A 12,644-nucleotide genomic window follows, 5' to 3' on the forward strand; every position below is an offset into this window, starting at 1 on the left:
GGTTAGGGTTTAGGGATGATCCTAGCGGATCTCCACAGATGAGTTTGCAGGTGTCCAAGGTATACAGTGCCAGACTGACTGACTGGGCCCTTCCAGTCAGGAAGGAGCAAATCCATTGGTGTGTATGTCCTTTGATTCTGATGTCATGTAGGCATTGGATGAGGACTGGGCTGGAAGACTGTGTCAAACACTGTGGAAACGCCCAGGGGCTAAGGGCTGCTATCGCCTCTGTCCATAGTTATGCAGATGCCATCTGAGGCAACAATGAGGTCAGTGTCTGTGCTGCAGTTTGATCTGAAACCAGACTCAGTGGTGTTGAGGAGGTGGTGGTCATTGAGGTATTTGGTGAGGCACCTATTGAGAAATTTCTCCATGACCTTGGCGCGGAATAGTAGAAGCGAAGATCAGCATGTAGTTAGAGAGCGTTTAAGGGTCCACTGCAATGGGCGGAAAGTTGCATGTTTCCAAGTGTCTGTGAAGTCCATTCAAGTTTTTGGGGTCATTTTGTTTTATTAGGCAGGTGATTACCAGTAAAAGAGGGTGACATCCACCTAATGTAGGTGAGTTCATAAATATGGAATGTGTACTGCACTTTACAAAAGGCAATGCTGATTATCAATACATTGACTAGACACAGGTGTGGAAAGCTGAATTACTCCCAGTGTGTAGCACACTGTCACAATGTATTTTTCATGGAATACATTCTCTTCTCTTTTTCTCTCTCTCTTCCTATCGAGAAAACGGCATAAATGTGAATAAATAACTTTTTGCTTTAAACTCTAATCATATGATAAATCCTGAAAAGTACCACGCATCTGGTGTTAGACTAACGCACATCAGTGTGGTGGTCCGCCTCACTGCACTGAAATGCATTGTCACGCATATATATTGCCTCAGCCCAGCTGTCAAGTGGCCCTAGAGTGCTGGCTGATTAGTGCTAAAAGGTGATAAAAGCTGGAGTGCCAAAGCGGGCAGCATGTAGTCCACTCTGCTCTGCAGGGTTAGGGGCTGGACGGGCTCAAGTACAACAATGTAACAACACTAAGACCCACTGCGCTGTGGGACATACAGTTCTGGGTGTGAGTTAGTCACAGTTCTAGGCGAGTGGATGGCACCACAGTTGAAATCAGTTTCGTTTTGCTGCTTCCTGCGACATGAGTTCCGCTCGCCGCCATAAGGATGAATCCCGTGATGTGAAACAGCCGGGCCCAGGCAGGTCCATGGTACATTCCAGTGGCTGAAACACACTACTGCCTGTGGCAGACAGCATAGAGATAGTTCATTCTTCATGGCTCAGGACAGCAGCTAGTAGCTTACTGTACCGGGACTCAGCGGTGCAGACCAGCCACCAGGCACAGAGGTGACCCAGGCCATCTGCTGAATGGAATGGCCGCTGCTCTCGCTGGAAAATATAGTAACTCTGTCTAACTTAGTTAGCACCCTCAGCGAGTTAAAAATCTCAGTTGCCGGAGGAGTACAGTCTGCTTCCAAAATGTGCTCAGCCTCACTGAAACTTCTACTAATGCCCCAGGCCCATTGCCACACATGATCTACATTAAATAAAATTGCCCACATCAACAAATTCATGCACATTGTCACGTATCCCCTGCGACAGCGTCGGATTGTCAGCGCGGGCATTTGGGCAATGCCCGAGGGGCCGGTGTCCGAGTTTTGCTGAGGGCTGCTTTTTTTAGCAGTCTGGGGGGACATTTGGGTGCTGTCTCTATTGTTCAAATACAGCCAGCGGCCCAGTAGGTGTCTGAGTGGTCTTTCTAGAGGCAAATGGGCGCTCATTACCTCCGTTTAGCAACAGGCTGAGGTGTCACTCCCTTTGTCTCGCTGGCCGGCCCATTAATGTTTGCACATACTGAGTGGGGGGCGGGGGCCTTAGTAGAAGTGACCTAATTTGTTTCACCACTGTAAAATAATGCGTGCATTTTTTTACCCCCCCCCCCCCAAAGTTTTTTTATATGATTACGCCAAGCAGTGATTTGAGGACTGATTATGCAAATGTGGGCCGATTTTTTATTTATTTATTTATTTATTTAGCGTCCCCGGGCCCATTTTCAATCCCAATCCAACCCTGCCCTGCGATCCCTACCATATGCCAGAATCCTTATGCGCGCCTTCTGGCACAGTGGCTGACATTGCAGGCACCATCCGTCCTCTCAAATCAATTTGGGAGGCACATTCCTTGAGGCCAACCCCGAGTGAGCGCTTCTTGTGGCTGCCAGCAGACTAAGCTGTCTCCACACCATGGCCCTAGTAACCACAGCTGAAGGCGCCGCAAAAATGATCAAAAACCCTGGGCATCAAGATATCGCTGCGGCCCCCTGCATATAAAGTGCACAGGGCCATCCTTATCGCCTTGCTATCCACCATCATGTCCCTGAATATTTCTCTCCTACTAAACAACCTCTCTTATGCCAAAAGGTGTAGGAGTCGAGAGGCTGACCCTTCACTTCCCCCTTGCCTGCATACTCCCCCCCCCCCCCCCCCAATCTAACTCATTATGCTGCCCTGGTTGTGACCGGCTTACGCCTTAGGCTGCCTCTAGGCATTTTCGTTGTGGGGGCCACCCTGCAGTGCAGCACGCGTTTTGCCAGAGGTCTGCAGAGTTCACTGGCTGACTGGGGAGATGGTAGTCGATGGCACAGGAGTAACATCCTCACTTACCTACCTCCCTTGGGTCTCCAGGGTCTAGAAGTAGCAGACAACTCTATTCCTGACCAAGGACTTTGGAGCTCGAAGTTTCACTGACGTGATAACAGAGGTATGAAGAAACAATATTTAAAACCTGCTTTTCTGCTACAGGCTTCATATGGAATGTATACATTGTGACGCTGTTCGGAATTTACAAGCAGTCTCTGTAATGCACTGAGAAGATTGCTGATCAACGACATAGGTCCCTGTACACAACCAGAAGCGCTGTACCAGATACTGAACGTGCAGAAAGGGGCAATGCACAAGGAAATTAAGACATCCTACAGGAAACTTGCACTAAAACATCACCCTTATAAAACACCGGACAATCCAGAGGCTTCTGAGAAATTCAAGTCGATCAACAGTGCTCATGCAATCCTGGTTGATGTGTCAAAGACCAGTACGGCTCACCTAGGGCTCTATGTGGCAGAGCAATTCGGAGAAGAACATGTTAAGTTCTTCTCCGAGTTCACGCTCTCCAGCTGGTGGGCAAAGGGCCGATTTGCAGTTGGTGGTATGGTGACAGGTTGCTTTTTCTGCGGCTGTTTGTGCTGCTGCTGCTGCTGCAACTGCTGCTGTGGAAAGTGTAAACCCAAGTCACCAGGTGGAGAAGTCTACGAGGACTTTGAGGAGCAGATCAAGAAGACAGACATGGAAAGAGATGGAAACACACCAGTTTTACTTCAGCTGTCAAATGAAAATGAGAAACCGCAGTTGATCAGGGATGGCCATTGTTGTTACCACACTGACTGTTTGGAGCACACAATGAGCAACAGAGCACAACCATCAGGCACAGCCTGACTTCCTACTTTTACACGAGCTTCAGACTTTGTCTCCTGTTCTCCTTTCCAATCAATAAAGATTATATTACCTGTAAAAAAAATCATGCACATTGTCCACTTTATTCATGGACTGCCTGCCCTAGATGGCCATTATTGTGCGTGTTGCGCAGTCTCACACCATGGTGTAGTACGCAGCAGCTTCACAGACACACCACAATTTTTGATATTGATATATTTCCCTCGTTTTCATTTCTTGTTTTTGCTCGCAAGAAAATGTCACTCATTATCGTTGAAATGTCGCTCATAATTACACTGAAATTATAAAAATGTCTCGCATAGCAATCTGAAACCTTGGCAGCTATGTCTGATCTTTGGAAACTTGCAATCATTTGCCAGTTTTTTTTTAATAGTATCCTGCTCAACACGGTGTGTGACTCCTCACAAACATGATAATATGTAGGAGACGCCAACATATTTCCATGCATGTGAGCTCACTGTTTCATTGGCCCTGTTGACACGTTATTATAACAGACTTCATTGAGTAAATATTCTTGAATGCTTCAAATAATCTACTAAACCGGAAACCGCTCACAATGTTTTTCCTGCAAGTTTAAAACATTGTGGTTGTGGCACAATAGATCTGCATGCACTCTTTAGGCTATTTCCGTGACGACTGGTTTAACTTTCCCTATATACAGATCCAATCTGTAGGGGTATTTTCACTATTACATAAAATTAATATAAACACTATTGTTATTATTTTTAGAACACACACCAGAAATGAAATTGTTTATGTCATTAAAGATTACATGTTCTCCTCACCCATCTCAAAGTTGCTCAAATAATCAGCCATCAGGGACCAAGACTGAGGCAGCATAGCGATACATGAACCTGTGTGCTGCAGGTCGCGGGTAGCGGTGAAGTCTGCTGACCTCATAGCTAGTATCTTCTGCATTTCTCACAGCAAAGCCACGCGCCCCAGAGCAGTTTTGTGTTTTCGCACAGTTGCCGTAAGGGCACAGTGTTAGTGTCCCTCAAAGTTCATATAAATACGCATTGCCCATTGCTTATCTTTGTATACTTCTATGCATGTTTACGTTTGGCTCTGGAGCGAATGATAATGGGGCTTTTGGGGGGGCGGCCGACCGCGGGGAGGCTTGTCCCTCTGGGCTTTTTGGGCCTGTGGTGCAGCACAGAACCCAATTGGGCTCTTTGGGCTACCTTTTTTTGGCTGGGGGAGCAGGGATTTATAACCGGACATTTTGTATGCTGTGTCACCATTTTCGTAAGGTGACACGGCAGCCGGTTGTAGGTCTGGGTAGGCCGGGATTTTGAAAAGGTTTCCCCACCCGCCCTCTCTTTCTACTGGGGGGCGGGGTGTGAGGAGTTTGGGGTAGCTAAGATATTAATGGAGAGGGTTGGCAGCTTTGCTGGACTCCAGTGCGCTAGGGAGGAAGGCGTACTTTGGTTGACACTTGAAGCAGGTGTGTGGCGTATGGTAAATCGTTTTTATAGGTTCACAGGTTAAGTTTCTGGTTGGGAACAAGTTACTCCGGGAGCAGGAAATAAGGGGAAGTTGACAAAGGAAATGCTTAGGGAGATGTTTTGGGAGGTAAGTAAGAGGTCACAGGGTTAAAGTTCAACAGTTAAGGACTGAGTGGGGGTTTATAAATTGTTGCAAGGAAAGGAAAAAGGGGAAACCTTAATGGTGGGGGTAGGAAGTAAGGTAGATGAACAAATGTATAGTGAGGTTTAGTTTTGTACGGCAAAGGCCAAAGAACATGTTTGTGAAGTGCACCAGTCTTCAATAAAGCGGTCTTTTTCACACATATAGAGCATTTTGTAGTCTGTGCTGTGCCCCCCTTCTGGCCCAATAAGCTGGAAACAGATACGTGCTCATTTTACAAATTTGCTTAGACCCCACTTTTATGACTTGGGTCTCAGATTCTTGAGGTTAAGCAGTTATAAACATTTAAGCCTTTTTACCCAAGAACACAATCACTGAAGCTCAGATGTGCTTGCTGCAATTAAGCTTGATTTAAATACAATTAATCGATTACCACCTACACTGATAAACATCTTGTGAGGTTAAGCAGAAACGGAAGATTAGATAACCAGTCATTTTCAGTTTAATGAGGTGCTAATCTCTAATCTGGAATGGGCCTCTTTTCTCGTCAGACCAGGCAACGTGGGAACGGATTTATTGAAGTTAACATCCACGCTGCTGCTGACTGCCCTGGCTGACCGACCGTCACAGCTGGTTCCCACCTGACGGGCCGAGGAGTTTGTTTGGCTAGCGTTGAGCTTATGCTGCTTTTATTTGCAGTTAACCATTCCTTTACGTCTATTACTTAACATGTATATATTTTAATAATTAAGTTATCCAAATTTGGTCTGCCTGTTGTTTCATGATGACTTCCAACCCATGTTTCACTCTCGTATATTATGCCAATGACCTTTAGCAGCACAATAGGAGAATTTTGTCCCAATACTCATCTGTGGGGAAATTGAAAAAGTCCAATGTGCATAAAATGGATTCGTTTGTTGCCAACCTAAATGAGACTGCACATGATGTTCCCACAAGTATCTATGACTAGGAGAGGGTCACCCTTACCTAGTTTCAAAAAGGATGTTCTTGTGTGTGCAAACCCTGACCGGTGGCACTGTAGTATGTACTTTATTATTAGTATACTAGCTCTTTAAGGAATGCCTTCTTTAGAGTTCCTATTCCATGTTCTTAGAATGTTATACTGTATGCTTTGACCATTGCAAACCTGGTATTCTACTTTACTGGTCGTGGGTTGATTTACTCTGCCTGAAATAAACCACCTTATCAACCTTTCTGTCTGGATCTCCATCCTTATTTGATCCACTACCTTACTACAATTATTGGCGACGATCGGAAGCTGATTGGCATCAAACCCACCGACATGAGCAGTTCGACCATGAACTTTAAGGTCACTGGCTCCAACGTTTCTGTTAAAATCGGATTTTAACTTGGGAATTTTCGTTTTCATCTCTGAAACCACCTTCACATAAACTGTGAGTTTTTTTTTTTTAATAATTTATTACCTGGAAGCCGTCTTTGAGCGCTGCCTGCTCCATACCGTTTATTTTCAAATGCGCGAAGCATTCTACGCTCGTGAGGCTAGCTGTGGAATTGTTTTCGTACGCGCTTCTGGCACACGCGCAGTACGTCTACAGCGTCACTCTGGAATGCGTCCAGCGTATGCTGTGATCTAAGTGCGCCCCAGCTTTGTTTACGTTATCGGCGCTCAACTCCAACTGCTTACGCTCCAGCTGTATTTACGTGTGCAGCGCTTGACGTCAACTTCTCAAAATAAAACGTCTATTTCAGCGCTCCGCGTCTGCTTCATATAACGCTGACAGGCATCGCACTCCTCAACTTCTTGTCAACGCGACCTTGTCTGTGAAATTTTGGTCGTCTTCTGTCTAGGTTTAAAAGATCGTTTTTCCTGACAGTGCTATTTCAAGGCTGACAAGTAAGAAATTATCATAATATATACAAAAATTTTTTTGTGTGAATTATTATGGCTGCTTCAGGTAATAACAACAATGGGATTGTAGCACCTCCATTTTTTTTAATTGTTCCTGGCAAACCTCCTACTCCATGGCACAAATGGCTACGTGTATTTACAAACTATTTGGAAGCTATAGATGCTCTAGAATATCCTGCATCCAGAAAAAGAGCTATCCTGTTCAATCACTTAGGAGATGCTGGCCAACAATTATTTGACAATTTAGCAGTAGTTCAAGCTCCTGCTGATGATGACTCATGGAATGAATATACCGAGGCACTAACACGTCTGGGCAAACAATTTAAAGATGATCCATCAGTCATGGTAGAGAGACATATGTTCTTTAAAAGGAAACAGTTACAAGAAGAGTCCATAGAAGACTATGTAGCTACTTTAAGAGTTCTTGCATCGAAATGCGAATTTGGTACCTATCTGGAGACTGCTCTTCGTGATCAGTTAGTTTTTAATTGCTTTAATAAGAAGATCCAAGAGCGAATTTTGACATGTAAAAATCCAACTTTGGATGAAGTCATTGTAATTGCGAAAAGTATTGAGTGTTCTGTTGTCTCCTCTAAAATTTTAGCTGAACATGCCTCTTCTTCAACTGTTTGCAATATTTCGCAGGCATCAGGGGACAATTGCAATGTTAATGTGGTTTCTAACCGTAATATTGGGAAAAAAGTTTTTGAACCCAAAACTAATGCATTTTGTTACAGGTGCGGTTCAAAGTTTCACATTGCAAATAATCCAAAATGTCCTGCACAAGGTAAAAGATGTTCTAATTGTAAACGTGTAGGTCACTTTGCTGCTTCGTGTCGTTTACCCAAAGATAAGTCTAAGGTTAATATGGTTTATTCTGAGGAGGAAATTTGTGATGCGTTAAACCTTTCTTCTATTTCGTTCATTCAGGTAAATGCTTTGTGTGATTTCAGCATCAAGGGGCCTATTTGCACCATTTCTATTGGGATTCAGACCATACAGGTTATGGCTGATTCCGGATCCCCTATTACCATTTTGGATGAAACCACTTTTCAGTGCTCTTGGAATAACAAAGAATTATTCACTACTGATGTTAATCCTAAAGCTTTCGGGGGTTTTGACATAACTATGCGTGGATATTTTCCAGACAACATTGATTTTAAAGGTCGTGTTATCTATACTAAAATATACGTTGCACACAATGGCCGTGATATTATAGGTTGGCAAGACCAAGCCAGACTGGGCATTATTTTAAAACCCGGTCATCCTGAACCTGTTACTTTGGGTGATCTTCCTTTACTAGCTGTTTTTGATTATTGTAATGACCCCATTCTTTGTAATGTATTAGAAAAATACAAGGTTGTTTTTGAAGATAGGATTGGGTTGGTGAAAAATTTCGTGCATGATATTAAGTTAAAAGACAACGCTTGCCCTGTTATTCAAAAGGTGCGGCCTGTCCCTCTGTCTGTGAGAGAGGATTTGAGAAAACATATTGAATCTCTTATTGCTCAAGACATTATTTCTCCTATTGAGTCTTCAGAATGGGTTTCTGCTGCCGTCGTAGCTCGAAAACCTTCTGGGGAAATTCGTTTATGTGCAGACCTGCGTGTACTCAATCGCAACATTATCATTGATGTACACCCCTTACCTAAAATCCATGATATGCTGGCCAACATCGGTAGTAGCAAATATTTTTCCACTATCGATTTGCGCTCAGCGTACCACCAAATTCCTTTATCTTTAGAATCTCAACCTCTCACAACATTCGTTACACCTTTTGGTGTATATATGTATAAAAGGTTACCTTTTGGGCTTGCCTCTGCAGCCAGTATATTTCAAAGATTAATGGACTCCATTTTTTATAATTGTCCCGGAATTCAGGCGTTCCAGGATGACATTTTGGTTCATTCTGAATCCCTGGATCAACATTACATATTGATGGAGTATGTTTTAAAGTCTCTACTAAATAATGGTCTTACCGTCAACAAGAAGAAATGTAAATTTTTGGCTAGTGATGTAGATTACTTAGGCCACAACCTCTCAAAAGATGGCATTAAACCCAAATCTTCTTTGCTAGATGCTATTAAAAATGCTCCTCCCCCTCTTGATAAAGACTCACTCAGGGCATTTTTGGGGTTGAGCGAATATTATGCTCGTTTTGTTAGGAACTATGCTCTTGTAGTTCAACCCCTTAGAGATCTGTTAAAAAAACATGCTAAGTTTGTGTGGTCCCCTGAATCTCAATCTGCTTTTAACTCTGTCAAAGATCTGATACTCTCTGCTCCTGCCATCAAGCCCTTTTCCCATGGTGTTCAAAGCATCATTACCGTTGATGCTAGTTCCCGTGGCCTAGGAGCTGTTCTGAGTCAAATAGTTAAAGGTGAAGATTGCACCGTTGCATTCGCTTCTCGTTCATTAACTTCAGCTGAAGCAAATTACAGTACCATAGAACGAGAAGCCTTAGCTTGTTCATGGTCAGTTGAAAAATTTAAAATGTACATTTGGGGCACCAGATTTCTTTTATACACAGACCACAAGCCGTTAATTTATATGCTCGGCGAGAGTTCCTCCAATAGAGCTTCTTCGCGTTTAGTTAGACTATTGGCACGTCTTCAAGAATTTAATTTTGAAATAAAATACTTACCTGGAGGAAAAAACATTCGTGCGGATTGTTTATCACGCATTCCTTTATCCACTTGTAACATTGTCAACTCTGACTTAGAATATGTATTTGCTGTTGATGATGCCCTTCAAGGTACAAAACTTACTAAACAAGACTGGTTAAAAGGTATGGATAACGATTCTTGCTTACTCAATGTCAAAAAATTTTTGATTAAAGGTTGGCCCAGAGATAGAAACATGTCAATGGAAGAAAAACATTATGCACAAGTTGCATCTGAATTGTCGGTGTCAGGTGACATTTTGTTCAGGCAAGACAAATTTGTCCCACCCGTTGGCATCCGGCAATCCATCATTTCTCTGGCCCATGAAACTCATCCTGGTATCACTGGTACCACCAATAAAATTAAAACCACTTATTGGTGGCCTGGTATCGATAACCAGGTTAGATCCTTTGTCAATCAATGTCCACAGTGTCTATGCTCTGATAAACACTGGAAGTTGTCTAATTCACCACTGGTTCCTGTAGAGTGGCCTGAGTCTCCTTGGCAGAAAATTGCCATAGACTTTTCTGGTCCATTTGCTGTTTTTAAGGATGACCTCAAATTCTTAATAGTTGCCATTGATTACTTTTCCAAATGGATTTATTTTTCTTTAGTCAAGAACCCTAATTCTGTTGCTGTAATTTCATTTTTAAAGGGTTTGTTTGTCATCAATGGTACTCCACATGAAATTGTTTCCGATAACGGTTCACACTTTGTCTCACAGGAGATGAATTTGTTTTTAAACAATGTTGACATTAAGCACATGTTAGTTCCTCTTTACAGTCCTGCTTCTAATGGTCTTGTAGAAAGAGCCAACCGTTTGTTGAAGGAAGCTATTCAAACAGCCTGTGCTAATAAACTTGATGTAGCTGAATTTCTTAGCGAGAAAATTTGGAACTATAATTGCACCCCGCACAGTACCACAGGAGTGTCCCCTTTTGTTTTACTGCGGGGCAGAATTCCCATTTCTAGGTTGAACCCTTCTTGGTTGATGAAAAGTTCTCTTGTCAACGTGGATTTAACTAAAATTCGTGAACATGTCAAGAGTAAACAAGAGAGTTACAAAAATAATTATGACAAACGCATGCATGTCACAGAAAAACCTCTTATTTCGGGCGATTGGGTCATCATTAGGAAACCTGTGAAGGTAACTAAGGGGCAATCCAAATTTTCTGCTCCGGTTAAAGTGTTGAAAGTTTCTCGTTCTGCAGCTCTTTTATTTGAAAGGGGTTGGTGGAACAAGAATGCCCTTATTAAGATCTCTGATCAACAAGCAAAGATAATTTCTTCCAACAAACAGACCTCAGATTTATCGGATGATCGCTATTCTGACTGGTTTGGTGTTGGTGAATCATCTACCTCTCCAAATGTTCCTTCTGTTCCCGGCAATAGCCTTGTCCTTGACACTTCCCTGTTAGCACATGGTGATTCCAACGTTCTCATGCCTCCTCCCACTTTACAGCCTGTTTCCAATTCCATTGGTGCGGGGGATGGTAGGGATCACAGTCGGAGAATTAGATCTGTTCCTGTAAGATTCCATGATTATGTGTTGGATTAATCTTGTTTTTCTTTGTATGCATTTGCTTACTTTACTTTGTTTTTTTTATCTACTTTTTATCTTTATATTTATTAGGGGAAGGATGTGTAGTATGTACTTTATTATTAGTATACTAGCTCTTTAAGGAATGCCTTCTTTAGAGTTCCTATTCCATGTTCTTAGAATGTTATACTGTATGCTTTGACCATTGCAAACCTGGTATTCTACTTTACTGGTCGTGGGTTGATTTACTCTGCCTGAAATAAACCACCTTATCAACCTTTCTGTCTGGATCTCCATCCTTATTTGATCCACTACCTTACTACAAGCACCTGTTCATTTTGTGGTGCTGAGGTGCATGATGGGGATTTGCCTAACCACCTCCCAATATTAAATAAAGCCCAGATCTCCAGGATTAGGGTTAATGGTGAACAGTAATCTGAGATCTCATTGCGCAGAGCAAACGCCAGGGGTGCCCACTGTGTCCACTGGTGTGTGTATCAAGTATGGAACCCTTGATTCAGCCGACTGAAAATAACTCAGGCCCACAAGAGCTGACGTTCTTTCTAATATGACAAACACCAAAACTTCGTTGCCAAATTTGCTTGTCAAATTGAACCTGTTCCGGGTTCTGCATTGACTGCACAAAATCGGTGGGGATGGGAGAGGCAGACCCCAAGTACGACTACAAACTTCTCACAACATTGCGATTTCCATGTGAGGGGACGTCTGTGAATACCTCGGCATTCATGTCACCAACTCTGTTGTTAAAATCTGACTGTAATATACCATCTTCACTTGAGGCTCTTTTTAAAGACCTCTTTAAATCGGGTAAACTGGTGATTTCCTGGCTAGGGGAGTAGTGAGTGTAAAAATAGTTTTTTTGCCTACATTACTCTACACAGCACAAACACTCCCCTTATGGTTTCCTACGAAGGTTCTAGAAACGATCCAGAGGAAACTGCTGCAGTTTATGGTTTGTGCGGGGTAATGGAAGACCTAGAATTCCCAGGGTCACACTATATAAACGACCATTGGATGGGGGCCGGGACTTCCAAATATAGCGCATCACATTAACGTATCACAGCTTCCCCAGTCCTCCCATATACTCCCATCACGTCCCACATACCAACCATGGGAAATCCTGGAGCAGGATTGTTATCCTATCCCCAGTAATCACGTGATGTGGACTAAACCTGAGCACCAATTTCTTACCACGCTGCCGCAAACGTATGAAGAAATGCAGGGTAACAACGTTTCCCTTCACCATGTCGCTTATACTTAACAATCCAGATTTCAGGACAGATCTGGAAGACAAACTCTTTGGAGCTGTGTGGGTGGAATCTGCCATTGTTAGGTGAGCTTTCTCGGGGCAGGCGTTCTAGAACGATCATGTAAGCATTTTCTCAACCTGACAAGCTCCGATAAAATCCCACTTACA

At 43.0% G+C, this 12,644-nt stretch overlaps 1 protein-coding gene and 1 pseudogene across 1 annotated transcript in view; both read left to right on the forward strand.

Moving 5' to 3' along the window:
• The window catches only part of LOC144756495 (dnaJ homolog subfamily C member 5B pseudogene), a 50,818-nt pseudogene extending 47,314 nt beyond the window's left edge, over positions 1-3,504 (forward strand).
• The window catches only part of SYT6 (synaptotagmin 6), a 607,564-nt gene that overhangs the window by 55,505 nt on the left and 539,415 nt on the right, over positions 1-12,644 (forward strand). The gene's annotated exons all lie outside the window — the stretch shown is intronic.

Source organism: Lissotriton helveticus, chromosome 5_1, assembly GCF_964261635.1.
Source record: "Lissotriton helveticus chromosome 5_1, aLisHel1.1, whole genome shotgun sequence".
Lineage (NCBI taxonomy): Eukaryota > Metazoa > Chordata > Amphibia > Caudata > Salamandridae > Lissotriton > Lissotriton helveticus.